The following is a 17,576-nucleotide window of genomic DNA, read 5'->3' as shown; positions in this document are numbered from 1 at the left end:
TAAAATTCCATTCATACGGACCGCTAAACTCTTAAGCACAACCCCATACAGACTTAGGGCATGGTGGGTGGACAGCATCTGCATTTCTGAATTTACAGTAGAACAAGGAATGATTGGGTAAAATTATATACACTGCTCAAAAAAATAAAGGGAACACTAAAATAACACATCCTAGATCTGATTGAATGAAATAATTTTATTAATTACTTTTTTCTTTACATAGTTAAAAGTGCTGACAACAAAATCCCCCCAAAATTATCAATGGTAATCAAATGTATCAAGCCATAGAGGTCTGGATTTGGAGTCACACTCAAAAGTAAAGTGGAAAACCCAGGCTGACCCAACTTTTATGTTATGTCCTTAAAACAAGTCAATATGAGGCTCAGAAGTGTGTGTGGCCTCCACGTGCCTGTATGACCTCTCTACGATGCCTGAGCATGCTCCTGATGAGGTGGCGGATGGTTTACTGAGGGATCTCCTCCCAGACCTGGACTAAAGCATCAACCAACTCCTGGACAAGTCTGTGGTGCAACGTGGTGTTGGTGGATGATGTCCCAGATGTGCTCAATTGTATTCAGGTCTTGGGAATGGGCGGGCCAGTCCATAGCATCAATGCCTCCCTCTTGCAGGTTCTGCTGACTAGGGCTGTCAACGAATATTCTAAATTCGAATATATATTCGAATAGTTTAAAAAAAACGAATTTCGAATATGAAAATTAATATTAGAATAAATTTTTTTTTTTTTTTTAAAGCCCGCGGTAGTAGAGGCGTGGCTGTCTGCTTTGTAAGTGGGCGCACTAATGCGGCTGGTTCAGGGACAGGTCACAGTAGTCACACTGTCTGTCACTGTTAAAAGTTGACGCCTCTTGCATGGAAGATGGCAGAAAGTCGACCGCAGCAGAGAAAGCGATTTTAACCCCCAAAAATCTAAAAAGCTATGTCTGGAAGTACTTTGGATTTTGGTCGGTAGGAGGTAAAATTGTTGAGCCGCGAGATAAAGTTGTTAGCATACCATTCAACCACGTTAGCAACATGATGTCACATCTCGAAAATGTGCACCCAAATGAGCATGGCATCTTGTACACACTGCATATTAATTCGTTTGTCACTTCAACTTTCAATGCTTAATACTGTTCTGTAAACACACTCTTCAATAATTTACGGGACTGACAATCGCATTCTACAACCGCATTAACTCCCGCAAACTGCAGTGACAACCGCGTTTACAGAAACTTTGCATAGTGTGTAGCCTACATAACCGAAATGAACAACTAGTTAATAAAGTGTTTAAACGTGCATCATAGACATGACAGGTCTCTCTTCTGAAGAAATAAATTATTACAAGGGGAAAAAGTCTTCTGTATGCGCGGTACAGAGAATGACAGAGGCACAAGCGTTTGCTGCTCAATGTTGCCAGATCTTGCACTAAAAAAACAGCGAACAAGAAAAATCCAATAATAAACCAAAATAAATCCAAACGCTTTACCTCAAAGATCAAAATATTGGTACTGGCACCTTCACATTTTAACAACACCAAAAACTTGATCGCTTCATGAGCCAAAAGCCATAAACGGTTAAGCGCTAAAATGGTATGAGTACAAAAAAAGACGAGGACCTGGCAACACTGCAAGAGCGTGCGCAGCCTCAACGCGTACAATACACAACGACACGACGGAGGTTTATTGCAAAACATAATGCTGTTAAATTATTTTCATCAAAGCTGTGAGTGATAAGCATGTGAGACGGCAGACCATTGCTATGGTTATCTCCGTGTCAATCATCACATTTTCACATTTAAATGCGGTTGTCACTCCTGAAAGTTTGCAGTGTTTACGAGACCACAATGTGTGGAACTCCAGCTAAACAGTCACGTCTTAACACTTACTTTGCTTCGCCCGCCACAAGCTATTTGTCTGCAACACAACAAGAGGTCATAACGGAGAAATTAATTTCGTTCATTTGTAAGGACATGAGACCGATCAGTGTCGTGGATGGAGCAGGCTTCAGGGAGTTTTGTCAAGCAATGTAACCGAGGTACCATATCATTTTGATGTCTCTTGATTTACTTGTTTTGTGTATGTAATATACGTTGTCAAATATGTTTAAACTAAAATAGACTACCTATAGTAGTAGTTATGTCTCTTTATATTAATTTGTCCTGTTATTGACGTAATGCGTCGTTAAACGTCGTTAACGTCAATGAAAAAATGGGCAACCAGATATTCGAATAGTTCGAATATTCGTGGGTTTTTAGGGAGAATATTCGAACGTCATTTTTGAGCAATTTTGACAGCCCTACTGCTGACACACTCCAGCCACATGAGGTCTAGCATTGTCTTGCATAAAGAGGAAACCAGGGCCAACTGCACCAGCATATGGTCTCACAAGGGGTAAAAAATTTTTTGCTGTAGTTATGCAGCTGTTTGCCAGTAACTTTTGTAGATTTAAATGTATGTTAGGGTGTTTTCACACATACACTGTTTAGGTCGGCCCAAATGACGTGTCGCTCCGAGTACGGTTCGTTTGGGTCAGTGTGAACACAACAGCCGCACTCGGGTGCGCACTAAACGGCCGCTCTGAGACTGTCGCCAAACTCTGGTGCGACCCACCTGTGGTGTGAACACTGCTGGACCTCGGGCCAAACCAAATACAGGAAGTTCTGGCTTACAGTAGCCCTACATTGCATTTATACACATTTTAGGGGGCAGTCCCCTAAATGGAATACAAAGCACTCAACTTTAAACAAAGCATGTCAATTCAGTCAAGGAATCAGCCCGTTACCGGAATTGCTTGAGCCCTGATCTCATTAGCATAACAGGATCATTCAAATGCATAGGTGCTAATCCAATCATCCTAACTGTATCGCCCATACCTTTAAATGCACAGTTGTGCCTTGAACTTAGCAATCACCTTTAATTTGGCACTCTACCCAATCGTCAGAAAGAGCATAAAGACAAAAGGTTAATGTCTTAGCCACCTGGGCTGCCTGACTTCATTGTTGAATGTCATATTCTTTACCTTAAGATGTAAAACACAATGTATATCACTTTTTTAGTTTATAAACCATTACATTGGAACCTAGATATAACATTTTATAAATGTGTAATCCTTCACATGGATCAATTCCCAGAGATCACAGTCATTCAATCCACTGAAGGTTGCTTTGGATAAAACTCTTTACCTGATGTTTCAATCTAATTCTGCTGAATCTATTATAGATGCAGAAAGTTATCATCTCATGGATTTTAGTTTATTTGAAGAGTTTCGTTGCAAAACGAGATAAATAAATGTTTTAACATTTTTGTCAAAACATGTTTATTATTATGTTATAATGTTATTATTTTGTTTTATGGTGCTACTTGGCTGTATTTTTTAAGTTATGAAGGTTTAAATCAAAACAAACCAACTGCAGTTGCATTGAAATTAATTGGAATACACAACCAAAAAGCGAGATTTCTGAACAATTAAGAAAACGGTGGTTATCTTGTTTTGCAACGAAACTCTTCATTTCCACTCATGTTTCTCAATGTTTTTATGATTATTCCTCAACCATCAATAATAAAGATTGAAAAATAGACACCAACCTATTTGTTCCTCAGTATCTTCATCCTTTATTCTGCATGGTTGTGGATCTGTCATCTTCTCAAGCTCCTCTTTCACCAGCATCAACATTATGTCATGAAGATTTCAGTTGTCACACATGGAGTGATTTCACTGTGTGTTTGACTCCAGCATTTATTGGTGGATTGTTGTAGGAGGAGCTTCACTGAAGGTCTCAATCACTTTCACTCTATGGGTGTGAACTAGAAATGAAAGAATATAAGGCATTAAAACATTTAATGTCAGTAAAACATTTAATTTTTCACTTCAGAATGTTTTCTCAAACATTAATTACAGAATCTGAATCTATGTTTGGTGTAGACATGGGCGATTTTCCATTTTTTAAATAATTTAAATAAACATTTTCATTTTATTTAAATCGAGCGATCAAGGTTTTGAATAAAAGTTATTAATCGCATGTCAAAGTGAAATGATGCAGACATCACCTGATTATAGGGTTTTCCTGCATTGAAAATTAATCAGGACCCACACAGGTATTTTAACCCTATATAATTAACAACGCCTTTATTCTTCACTCCCCTACCGTTACTAAATAAAAATAAGAACTAAAATAAGAAGTGATAAATACAGATGCAGTCCTCAGGTAATTTTAAAGTTGTCTGAATAGCGCACATCTTCTGTTTTTAGTCCTCTATCTCCACAGTACACTGGTTCATAACACGTGTAAAAACATTTAATAATATTGGTATTAAACGTGCTGGACATCCCAGCAAACAGGGGACGTCCCCCGGACGTCGCGAACGTCCTCTTAGGTCCGCATAAGGTCCTCAATTGGTCCGCATTGTAACGTTCGCTGGCGGACCTTCCGGGGACGTCCGCATATGGTCCGCTAAATAACGTTCGCTGGCGGACCTTCCGGGGACGTCCGCATAAGGTCCGCTAAATAACGTTCGCTGGCGGACCTTCCGGGAACGTCCGCATATGGTCCGCTAAATAACGTTCGCTGGCGGACATTCCGGGGACGTCCGCACAAAGTCCGCTAAAAACCGTTTTCTGGCGGACCTTCTGGTGACGTCCGCATATGGTCCGCTAGACAACGTTCGCTGGCGGACCTTCCGGGGACGTGAAACCACTCGAAGCTTTAATATAAACCCATACACATTTAACCATAAGAGTTACCCTTTTATGCAACATCAAAGTAAAAATGCTGTTTTTGCTATGGCTTTACTAATGAAAATCGTAATTTATAGTATCTAATATTAAGAATTTCTTAATTTATAAACTACTTAGTATGCTTTACTGACTATATTACATAGATTCCATTAAAGCTGCTTACAATTGTTCTATAATTTTATTGCATTTAAAGTAAATGAAAGATCTGGCACCTTTGTCTTTTTTAGTAAATGATTTTCTCCACTATTCCTAACACATAACTATGGTCAATAAATCGAAATCACAATGCACATATTCATGTAATAGTTAAAGAATCCACCATTGTGAAGTTACATATCACTCAATTAAATATAAATGAAGTGCAAAGACTTGTTTATTTTTATTAATATGACACATACATTAATATGAGTGTTGTGTGGTTCTTCAAGCGTTGTCTTTCTCATATATGAAGCACTGCATGATAAATAATTGTAAAAATCTATATAAATACATTATATCAAGGAAAAACAAATTTAAATCTACAACTACAGTTCAAATGTAAAACTTTTTGCATAGTTATTATTGCGAAGGATTCAAAATGCAAGCAAAGCAATGCAAACAGAAATGTAGAATGACAGTCGCTCAATCTGTTGCAAGCAATGACTTTCAAACAGCAAGTGCTAAAGAAGCCAAACACGCAGAATTACAAGTCCAACGCTGAAACTGCAGGAAAAGAACAGTGAAAAAGATACAGGTAAGACATTTACACATTTTTAGGTTTAGTATCAAATTGCAATGGTAACACTTTACAATAAGCTTGTATTTGTTAGCATTTGCTACCATGAACTAACAATAAACAATACTTCTACAATATTTATTAATCTTAGTTCATGTTAATTTCAGCATTTGCTAATCCATATTTAAAATCAAAAGTTATATATGTTAAATGTGTATTATATTTTGTTGTGGCATCTAGCGGTGAAATTGCAATCAACCTCAATTTCGAAACGCAATGAGATTCTATGGTAGCTGCCACAGGACAAAAATGTCATCGTCTGAAGCCCATGTTATAGTGCGTGCGTAAGGTCTACACTGTAGGTTATCCCTAGCCTGAGCGTAGCTCTGCGTAGCCTGATTTTTAACAGCGCTTCAGTTCTACGCGGACTTCAAGCGCTGTTACTGGTCCATTAGAACCCCTCTCATCAGGTAAAAAACTGCATCATAGCCATTTCCAATTGTGACGGTGAGAACAAAGATAGGCAAAGTTGAGGAGTGATTTTACTCAAACTGCAACGATTCGCTGTTTATTTACTTCCATCAGTGGCGTTCGTTACTCCTCATCCGAGGGACGCTAATTCAAAATAAGTGTACAGAGTATCATGTGCCTTTTTCAAAATATGTGTCCTGCGTGTTGAGAGATCCTGTGTGCATCACATGTTTTGTCATAATAAGTGCCTGCTGCACACGCGTCAAAACCGTTTATGATAAAAAAGAGACGCTCACGTTCACAAAATACATGCAAGACACTCCCAAAACAGTAAACTCTGATTACACATGAGATTATGTGAGTATCTGGCAATCGTGAGTGTCTCTTTTATCATAAACCCTTTAGACGCATCTGCAGCAGGCACTTATTTTGACATGACACGTGATGCACATAGGATCTCTCAAAGCGCAGAACACATATTTTGAAAAAAGAAACCACACACATGACGGGCTACATACATGTTGTGACGAACTTCGAATCGAGTGCCCTCAAAAAAAGAAGTCACCGGTCGCCACTGCTGTTGGTCTTCTCAAAACATACACAACAATCTGCTGTTTCTTCATTTGTGAGTTAAACTGGCCAAGCTGCTTCTGTGGTTACACGCGTGGAAACTGCCTACCAGCGGTCTGCATGCTATAATGAGCCCTTGAGACAACGTATGGACGAAACACGCTCTGTAGAACAGTTTGTCCGTTTTGGGCTACTGTAGAAACATGATGACTTTCATGTATGGTGGACCGCGGTGTTTAGACATAAAAATGGCTCACTCAAATGTATTCATCTGTGAAAGATAAAATTCTCCATATCTCATTAAATGTGAATAAATGTTAAGATCAAGAATTTTTTTTAACTTTTTTATAAGGTTTTAGGTTGTGATGTGTCAGATAAATTTGCTTACCTAAATCCTTCAAGCCACGAAGTAGGACACTTTTGGCGCTTTTCCACTGCATAGTATAACCCAGTTCAGCACAGCTCACTTTTGGGGGAGGAGTAATGGGATGGGGTTTCAGATGTGAAGTCATGTGCAAAGTTACAAAAATGCAGAGCACACCACCATGCCTATGTCTGCATGGCATTTTTGTAACTTTGCGCATGGCTCCGCATCCAAAACGCACCAAAAATATAGGCGTCATGGCTTAAATGTTCTGTCCGCGGAGAGCTGATACTGATGACACGGGTGTTTGTACAGAACCTGTCATGTGAGAGAGGTAGTGGAAAATGTAGTTGTGGCTGTCAATTTTGATTTTGTGTCTACATTCCATTAATATGCTATGTTGCTCCATGTTGTGTGTGTGTTTGTATCACATTTACGATGATGTTACGGCAGTAGAGGGGACGCAACTGTAACAATAAGCCTATAATCAGAGGTGCACATAACTTTTTTTGTCCTGGTTCTAAAAGGAGCACCTGGAGAGTGTTGGACTTTAATCGTCCTGCATGTTCTTAATGAGGAGATCAGACACGTAACTCAAATCAAATTATTTTTAATAAGTATCTCAAATGAAATATTACAGAGCTCTGGGTCAAAACTGTCCCTGTCTTTACACAACACCAATGCAGAAACAAATCCCCCGAGGAGCGGTTGATCTGATCTGCCTCTCCCTCTGACCCAAAAAATATATATGTGCAGTTGGGTGGGGGCCTGTTCGATGGAAAGTTTTACTTCTTTCTTAAAGGTTCACCAGACCCGTTCGATGGAAAGTTGTACTTCTGTTTTAGAAGTTCATCATGTTATAAATAACTATGACCGTTATTTCACCCTGTCGCCCCGACATCCTGTTTTTCTCTCCAGGTGTTTCTGCAAAGCAAAAGTTAAAAAGAAAAAACAAAACACACATACATACATACTGCAAAAACTCCAAGCCTGCTAAATTTGCACATGACATTTAAAAGTCAACTATCAAAACCCATATACAATGGAATCATATCTCTAAGCCTGCTAGACTACTCTAACTTTAGTACTATATGCTAAAGGTTAATACTCAAAGCTATTCTTAAAATCTTTATGATTAAAGGCAATGCAATCATTAATAATGCAATAATAAAATCATGATTATTCAAAGCAAGGTTAATATTCATATTTCAAGGATATGCGGATGTGGGGATGTTCTAATTTTCCTTCATTCCCCCTTTTGATCTCCTTTACAGGAGATCAACCTCTGACTCCTCCTCCTTTGGTTCTTCCTCGTTTAGCCCTACTGCTCCCAGCAGTGGCATCTGATACGGTGGAGAATCCTTTCCCTCCACCGTCTTCACGATTCACCTGTTACACAAAGATCTGATACATGGAATACAACAACACCCGCAGGTTACAAGTATCGCCGCCACTTATACAATATACATTATCTTCGTGCACCTCTTATATTTTACGTCCTGTAAAATATAGCAAAATTTTATCCTCCACACACTCAAATATAACCAAAATATAGTAAATATTCCTCTAAAACTGTCAATTAATAAAAATGTAAAATATCCCAGAAATAAAAGAATTATGAAACATTTGTAAAAATATAGATGAAGGCTGTAAAATATAGTCAAACTGGATGTGAAATAATTTCAAAACACACACGTTAAAAGTAAAACTGTCAAACACAACTCTATAGCAAAAGAATCTATGTTAATTCAAAATAATTGTAAAATATCTTCAAAATGTCCTTGTAAAAGAATCTATAAAAAATGCAAAACGATGTTATGATGTCTCCAAAAATACTCCTGAAAGAATATATGTCAGCAAATATTTTCAACAATGCTCACAAAAGGATATATTAAAATGTAAGTCCTTTGAAAATCATAAAATATTGTAAAATGCAAAACCCTTGAAAAATCACAATATGTAGAAAAATGTAAAATCTTTGAAATTCTCAAAAACAGTCACGTGTAAAATACTTGAAACTCATGAAAATGGTAAAATGTAACACCTTTAAAAATCACCAAAAATAGTAAATTGTAAAATGGAAGTTGTAAAATATTGAAATGTGAAATCTTAAAATCTGAAAATAGAAAAGTGTCAAATATTTGAAAATCATGAAATAGAAAAATGTAAAATATTTAAAAACTCTCAAAATGGAAAAATTGAAAATATCTGAAAAATATCAAAATAAAAATGTAAAATATTTAAAAATCGTAAAATGATAACATGTAAAACATTTGAAAAATAGTAAAATACTTCACAATCCCAATCTCCCTTTTTTCACTTACTATTCCCTTACATACACAGTAATGATTATTTCTGTGTTTTGGAACTTTTCTTTGATTAAATCCCTTACTTTTTCCCACTCTAGTCTGTCCAAACCACACCCAATCCTAGGTATAGCCAACTTTTTTACCCTTTGTTCTTCACAGTGTTTTTTGAGTTCATGTTCTGGACTGTTTAATAAGTCCCCCTTTAGTTCTTTGAGTGTTACTTTTGTGTTCTTTTGAGAAATGTCAACCTGCTGTTGTGAAATGTCAACCTGTTGTTGTTCCCCTGTGTTGGATTCCCCTTTTTGGTCCTGCAGTTCCAATCTTACCATATCCCGTAGGAGCACCCAATCCGCCAATTGAGTGATTTCTGCATCTGGATGTGCATGAGAGATGGTTTTCTGTTTGGAAAAACTTGAAAATATCATTCAGTTTGGTTAATTATGTTCTGTGATCTAGATTTTTATTTGTTCAGGGTGCACTGGTTTGAACGGACCAGGAAATGAACGACCCGTCAGAAGTTCAAATGGTTTAAATTAGGTCATGCGGTTAAGATTCATACGTTTAACTTTTCCCTGTCATTTAGGATGGTATACAGTCCCAAAACGGAAACGCAATCCCAGTGCACTCTCAACCTTTTGTAAATCCGCATTCTTAAAATTTGTACCGTTGTCTGAGCGATTTATTCGTGGAAAACCGTAACGCGGAATTTATTGGTTAATCAATCACCGAAATCGAATCTTCCTCCCCCGTGGGCCACTCCTTTGGCCAACCTGAAAACACATTCATGAAAACTAAAAGATAACGTTTACCTTCCACTCTCTCCCCCATGTCTGTGTAATCGATAACCACTTCCTCACCAGGTCCCCGTGGCGGGAAGACACCTGTGGCACATTTCACTCCAGCGCGTACATTGTGTATGGAGTACACCCTGCAGTTAGCGATAAATTCTTTAACTGTAGCAGCCAGGTATTGGTGCCACCACTGGTTAAGATTGGAAATGGTTTGTTTGATTCCAACATGTGAGGGGGTGTGTGCTTGAGTGATAAGGGGTTTTATCATACTAGGTGGAATAACTGGTTTACGTCAGGTCCCACCCAGCCATTGTTTAAACGTACCGCCCCCTTTTGAAGCCACATAGACTTTTCCTCAGGTGATGCTTTGTGTTGCTCTACTGCTATGTCTGGGTCAGGTAAAATGTTATTGGTACCTTCCTGTTCTGCATCTTGTAACACCATTTGTGTGACGTACCCTGCACCTTGCTTTGCCGCCATGTCGGCTATCCGGTTACCCTGTGCCGCATCTGAGTTACTGTTATCATGACCTTTACATTTTATGATTGCCACCTGCTTGGGTTTCAAAATAGCTGCTGCTAATGCTATGATGTCTTCCTGATGTTTAATAGGTTTGTTGTTAGCTGCCATAAAACCACATCTTTTCCACTTAGGTAATTCTGTTACAACTGCACCCACTGCATAGGCAGAGTCACTAAAAAGGTTGAGTATTTTTCCTTCTCCCCACTCTAGCGCCTTTGTCATTGCCACAATTTCTGCTCTTTGAGCTGACTGATGTCCCTGTAAAGGTTCTGCTATCAATATTTCAATCTCTTCCTCTTGCAGTGCTGCAATACCTATTCCTGACCTCAGTGTTCCACTCGAATCTCTGAAACAGCATCCATCTGAAAACACCATAACTCCCTCTGGAATGATGTGTGTCAACAAATCTGGTCTAATTTTCTCTTCCCTTTCCACGGTCATACAACAGTCATGGGGTTCTCCTTCTGTCCAATATGAGGCCATGTTTATGCCCTCATGCGTGAAAACCAAATTTGGTTGTGCGAGACAGTTTTCCAACTTTCTTTGTCTCAGAGTGGAAAATGTAAATGATGACGAATTCACAAAAGCTACCACAGATTGTCCGGTGAGTATGGTCAAACACTGTTTCTCAAATGCTCTGCAAGGGGTAAACAGAAGAAAGCATTAGCGAGATCGATGCAAGTATACCATGATTGATTTTGAGTGATTTCATTCAGAGAAGTGTATGGGTTTGGAACAGGTAAAGTTGGAGTTTTCATGATTTGATTGATTGTTCTCAAATCATGTGCCATTCTGAATTTTCCTGTGTTTTGTCTTTCCACAGGCAGAATGGGTGTGTTCCAATTGGAATCAGCATATTCTAAAACCCCTGCGGTTAACAAACCTTCAATGGTATCTTTGATACCTTCCTCTGCCTTTGGTTTGTGCTTATATTGAGGCCTCCAAATTGGATCATCACATGTCAGCTCGAACAAAATTTCTGGGTAATTTTTACAAAACCCTACATCTGTGGGACTCTGAGTCCATAACTGGTCGGGTAAACTTTGCAACATTGTATCAGAATCTTCATGATCACTTTTCTCCCTACCATGCCATCTTGTGAGCCATTCGTGTTCCAACACTATAGTGTCTTTTGTTTCCTGTGTGATCAAATAATACCCTGAGCTAGATGAATATTTTACACCAGGAAGTTGGGTTTCCCTCCAATCTGTTAAGTGTATTCCCTTCTTTACCATTGGTACTAGATCTTTAGCTTGGTGTTGTGGGTGTACTAATAATGATATATGGGGTGATGCCTCTTCCCTCATTTTATACCATTGTTCCTGTTCGGGGGTAAGTTCTACTATAGCTGCCACTCCCTCTTTGCCTATCATTATTCCTGCCCCAAAAAATTTCCCATTGTTCTCCTGCAATGTTATCAAATTGTTCTTGGTACCAGTACTCTTGTGTTCTATCATAAAACAGAGTGACATGCAGTGGATCTATTAGCTGGGTGTATGGCGCTAATGATAATATCCAAGGTTCCCATTGAGAGTACAGTTCTTTCAGGGTGTTACCTGTGTCCCCCAGAAGCACCCTCCCCCAGTAAATGTCAGCTCCCTGTGGAGAGGTGTTTGCAGAAAGTAACCATTGTCCATGTGTTCTCATTGTGGACATGATGGAACAGTTCATGGTGATACCATTTTTCATAGTTACTATAATCCCCTCCGGGCTGCATAGGATTTCAGCTCCAAGTTTCACTAGCAAGTCTCTTCCCAACAAATTTGTCGGTGAGGAATATGACAGCAGAAAAGAGTGAGTCAGTGATTGTTTTTTCATGCACTGCACTGTGAGTTCTTTGGAGAATGGCAGTCTAGTTATAGCCCCGGAAAACCCCCTTACTTCAGTGGTTTCGTCTGAAATAAGATTTTTTGGAAGTTCATAGTTCACTGTGGAGTATGTTGCCCCAGTATCCACCAGGAATTCAACAGGACGTGTGTTCACCTCCAAAGTCAGCAAGGGTTCCGCCCTGACCCTGCTGAGGTCGTTCCGTGGGCTGTCTCAGTACCACTCCCTTTCCCCTCCAGTGGACAAAGGGTACTGCGAGTGTGGTCCTGGTGCTTTTTCCACGTTAGGGGCCATGTGTGGGTTATGGCCTCTGCCCCGAGACGGTCTCTGTTGGGCTCCGAGTTCAGGTTGCCGACAATCACGGACGAAGTGTCCCGGACGACCACAACGGAAACACCCTTCCTGATACTGCACTCTTCCCCTCCCCCTATTGTAATCCCCACCCCTACCTCTATTGGAGTAATACATTGGTCTTTGGGTGGTTCTTTCCCATTTAACATTTGATGGGTCAACTTCCTGTTCTTTGTTATATCTTGGAGGGGTTTTTCATTTCCTGAACTACCATTTGTTTATCCTTCTTTTTCCCTTTTTCTTCATTTATTTTAGATCTGGCCTCATGCAACTGTAATTTTAGCAACTGTTTTTTCAATTCCTCTACTTCCCCTACTTCTTCTTTTTCGTTCGCCCTCGACATGTGATGAAGGAAATGTCGTTCCCAAACCTCACATACAGCACCTGGTAAATCGGGGTTGGCTTTTATTTCATCTTGTACAGATTTAGGAGTCCCTTCCAATACAGCAGCTCTGAGCACCTGTTCCTGTATTTTGTCTGCATGTGGATGAGCCCCAGTGTGCTCTTCCCATTCTCATTTGCATCGACTCAGGTATGCTGCTGCTGTTTCTTCCCCTTTTGGAGAAAATTTGATATTATAAAGAGTGCCTGCTGGCGCTGGGTACAGCTTTCGCAGGACCTTTCCCCAGACTGATGCCACTTGACAATATGGGTGGTCAACATATATCCCAACCGTTCCTGCCTCTTGCTCAATTTCCGTGATCTGTCCTACATTCAGTACCTGTCCCAATAGGGCCCTCAGGTCTCCGATCGCCAACGTATGACCTTGCGAAGGTAGCTTTGCAAGGATTGCTCCCATGTCTGTGAATGACCATGGTTTGTATTCTACCTTTCCACTTGTCTCCACCAGTGGGCAGATATTTGGTACCCTACAAATGAGATGTAGCTCCCTACATTCCTGTTCATCTCTTTCCTGTTCTTTCTTTGGTGTCTTTATAAGGGAGTCATATCTGCTCTTCTCTCTCATCCTCTTACCCATCCTCATTTCTCCTCTGATTTCAACTGGATATGTTCCCTGATTTTCAACCTGTATCTGACTCCCAGTCTCGTCCACTGTTATAAATCTGCTACTCAATGTTTCTCCTGGGGTGTTTTTGGCTCAAATGTCTTTTCCTGTACTACGCTGTTCCATTGTTCCCTTATTTCTTTCTCCAGTGCTGCTTTCACCTGTTCTGCCTGCACAGCCAGCTCTTTATATTGTCTCATCAGCTCAGCTCTCTCTCTCTCTCTCTTTCTCCTTAGCTTCGCATCTCTTCATTTCCTCTCATGTTTCTTCTTACACAAAAACCCTACTTCCTGTACATTCTTTCTCAGAAAGTTGAAGTTTGCATCTGCTTCCTGTATTCTAACTTCTTTTCAGACTTAACTTTTTTGTCTTCATATCCTTTCGTTTGCTTCCAATCCTCATATATTTCTTTAAATTTCTGAATTTTCTTCTCCCTATCTGTGTTCTCCCATTGTTCTTTAATGGTTTTCATTTTATTTTCCACAGAGTAGTTCTTACCCTGAATATGTTGTTTATTCTTCCTCTCAATGTTATTTGTTGCCAATCCTTCTGTAAATACACAAAAGAATCTCACAAAACTATTTTATGTGTTTTCTTAGTCAGACGAACAACAATCACCTCTTCCTATTAAAATTAAAGTTCACTTTAATACTATAGCCAGACAATAAAATTCAGTATTGTTACTTCTTCTTGAAATGAAAATGCAATAGTATTCAACTCTTGCTTGATGACGGTTAAAAAGGATTCAAGATGTTGTCAAAACTTAAATCAAATTTAATCTGGCAATATGTAACTTCTGTCAGAATTCAAACTACATTCACTATATAAAACTTGTCAAATTAGAAATTTAAAATTTAAAAAATGTAACAATATGTCATACTGGTTAAAGTTAAAAATAAAATTTATCAAAATTAAAATGTAAGAATATGCAATGCTGGTTAAAGTAAAAAACAAAATTTATCAAAAATAAAAATGTAATAATATGTAATACTTGTTAAAATTAGAAACTACAAATAAGCTTTGCCAAAATTAAAAATGTAAGGGCCTTCAATACTTGTCAAAATTGAAAATAAAGTTCACATCAATAACATTTATTTCTTATCACTCGTTCAAATGTCAATTTCCATAAAACAACCAGCACTTCTCAAATCTCTTGCTGATCTCACTAATTTTCTAACGTTTTCCTGAAAGTTACAATATTCTTATTACGGCTCGAAATAATGCATCCAATACGCGTCTCAATCAATTCACAGGCACCATATGTTTTTTATGATAACCACGGCTTAGTTTCAGACAAAGTCGGCTAAGTTTTATTAAACCCTGTTCCACTACTGCAATCGAAATTATTAAATATCAGTAATCGTTTGAATCTCTCTACTTCTACACTTTTCGTCTACTATCTCTCTCGGACTGGGTTTGTTTCTCTTCCGTACGCCTTTTTCGGCTCTGACAATCTATAACATATAACTTCTTTCAGTTGTATTTTCTTCAAAATGAAAGTAAAACTGCCAGCCCGTCACGGAAAGGAAGCAGAATGAGAGCACAGCTTCTAAAGTGAAACTAAATTACGCTCCGAGCTGAGAAGTTCACAGTTTTCTCTTCCTTACTCTTAAATCTTGTTAGAAATGAAACAATCTCTTCTTGTAATCAATTCACCGAGAACAAATATCCATTTCAATTTATTTTGAAATCAAGTATAAAGAAACTACTCTTTCTTCCCGAGTCACACCCCGGAATGAAATAAGAAAATGGACATCCACACTAAAATACAATAAACATAAAATATACTGCAGAAACGTCTACTCCTTTAAACATGAAATAACACTAGACAACTCCGGAGAATCACACATTCACATCAATAAAACAAAATAAAAACTGGATCCGTCTACGCTTGTACCGTGTAAATGAAATAATACTAAACAAAATCCCCCAAATACACACAATAGTAAAATACAATATACACAGGATATAAAATATGCTTTTCTACAAATTGAGTTAAAATTTGCTGACAGTAAATTGCAACCACAATAAATTTTTTAAAGACGGAATCCGACGGCTTTTAAAACTAGAAATTTTATTCCAACTTCACTTACAGTAAAACGATTAGTAATTGAACACATAAAAACTGAATTACGATTTTACTTATAATAAATCTAGACAATACTCAGATTTTAGGATGCTAAATTAAAATTTACTGATCATAAATCTGACTCAAAATAAAATGTCTTCGTAAAAATAGAAAATTAAATCAAAATTTAAGATATACAATTAAGTAAAAATCAATGATAATAAAATTGAATAAGAAAAATAGAAAATTTAATTAAAACCTAAGATATAAGATTAAGTAAAAACTTGTTAATAGGAAAAATAGAAAATTGAATAAAAATGTACTAATCGTGGAATTGAATAATAGCAAAAATATTTCGTAAAAAGATAACACTGAATTGCAATTCACTGGCAGCAAAAATCAATAAAAATATTTATCCAAAGAAGAAGTTGAATTAAAATATACTCACAGTAAAGCTGATAATATACCGGTAGCAAACAGCGCAAATAAACAGCACATTTAAAAATAAGCAGCCATTTCGTACAATCTTCAGTAAGTTTCAAATTCCTATTCTTTAGCACAACTTAACAATATTGCTTACAATAAAACTTTTTCAAATACCAATATTCTCTTCGTATTTTCGACTATTTCGTGGCTTTCTTACCACTTTCGCTTTCTCTTTATGCGGTCCAACCGCTGCGTTGCCCGTGGTCCCTGACCACTTTCTCGGGTATGAAACCCACTTCAATCTCTATGTATCGCGGTCCAACCGCTCTGTGTTCCCAGAACACTAAATCCTATTCTACTGTATTCTATTCCCGCGGTCCAACCGCAACGTGTTCCCAGAACACTAAGTCCTATTCTACGCGGTCCAACCGCAACGTATTTTATTCCCGCGGTCCAACCGCAACGTGTTCCCAGAACACTAAGTCCTATTCTACTGTATTCTATTCCCGCGGTCCAACCGCTCTGTGTTCCCAGAACACTATCAAATTTGTCCTACGTTAACAACGTGGTACGTGTCCACGTTCGGGTCCCGGACCCTAATTTTGGAATAACCCACAAAACACTCGTCAGTGCCGGGTTTCCAATTCTGCGTTCCAAACGCCTCCTGGTCCCGGACCAGTTATAACAATATTTCCTTTCTTTCGTTTCACAATTTTTATTTTATTTTATTTTAACCGAATAATTGTTATTTCCCTTTTTATTTTATTGACATATTTAATAGTTCATTTGAGATATATGAAATTTAGATAAAAATGACAATAATCATTGTATCATATCATTAATCATTCTTCACGACATTTAAATAAAGCAGAATTTTGATATAACAGGTATCTGCTTACCTTTCCTATTTTGCGCAAGTGGAATGTCGAGAAGAAAAATCAATGATGTCCAGTCCTCCTCATCACGTCGGGGTCACCAATTGTTGGACTTTAATCGTCCTGCATGTTCTTAATGAGGAGATCAGACACGTAACTCAAATCAAATTATTTTTAATAAGTATCTCAAATGAAATATTACAGAGCTCTGGGTCAAAACTGTCCCTGTCTTTACACAACACCAATGCAGAAACAAATCCCCCGAGGAGCGGTTGATCTGATCTGCCTCTCCCTCTGACCCAAAAAATATATATGTGCAGTTGGGTGGGGGCCTGTTCGATGGAAAGTTTTACTTCTTTCTTAAAGGTTCACCAGACCCGTTCGATGGAAAGTTGTACTTCTGTTTTAGAAGTTCATCATGTTATAAATAACTATGACCGTTATTTCACCCTGTCGCCCCGACATCCTGTTTTTCTCTCCAGGTGTTTCTGCAAAGCAAAAGTTAAAAAGAAAAAACAAAACACACATACATACATACTGCAAAAAC

The 17,576-nt window shown here is 38.2% G+C and overlaps 1 long non-coding RNA gene across 1 annotated transcript; it reads right to left on the bottom strand.

The window, feature by feature from the left end:
* Positions 1–4,567: 4,567 nt before the first annotated feature.
* Positions 4,568–7,385, bottom strand: LOC135768970 (uncharacterized). The gene is made up of 2 exons (XR_010542313.1): positions 6,879–7,385; positions 4,568–5,436 (listed from the first exon to the last, which is right to left on the bottom strand). It is a non-coding gene; the product is annotated as an uncharacterized lncRNA (long non-coding RNA).
* Positions 7,386–17,576: the final 10,191 nt, after the last annotated feature.

This window comes from Paramisgurnus dabryanus, chromosome 3, assembly GCF_030506205.2.
Source record: "Paramisgurnus dabryanus chromosome 3, PD_genome_1.1, whole genome shotgun sequence".
Taxonomy (NCBI): Eukaryota; Metazoa; Chordata; class Actinopteri; order Cypriniformes; family Cobitidae; genus Paramisgurnus; species Paramisgurnus dabryanus.
This window is presented reverse-complemented; position numbering and strand designations above follow the sequence as displayed.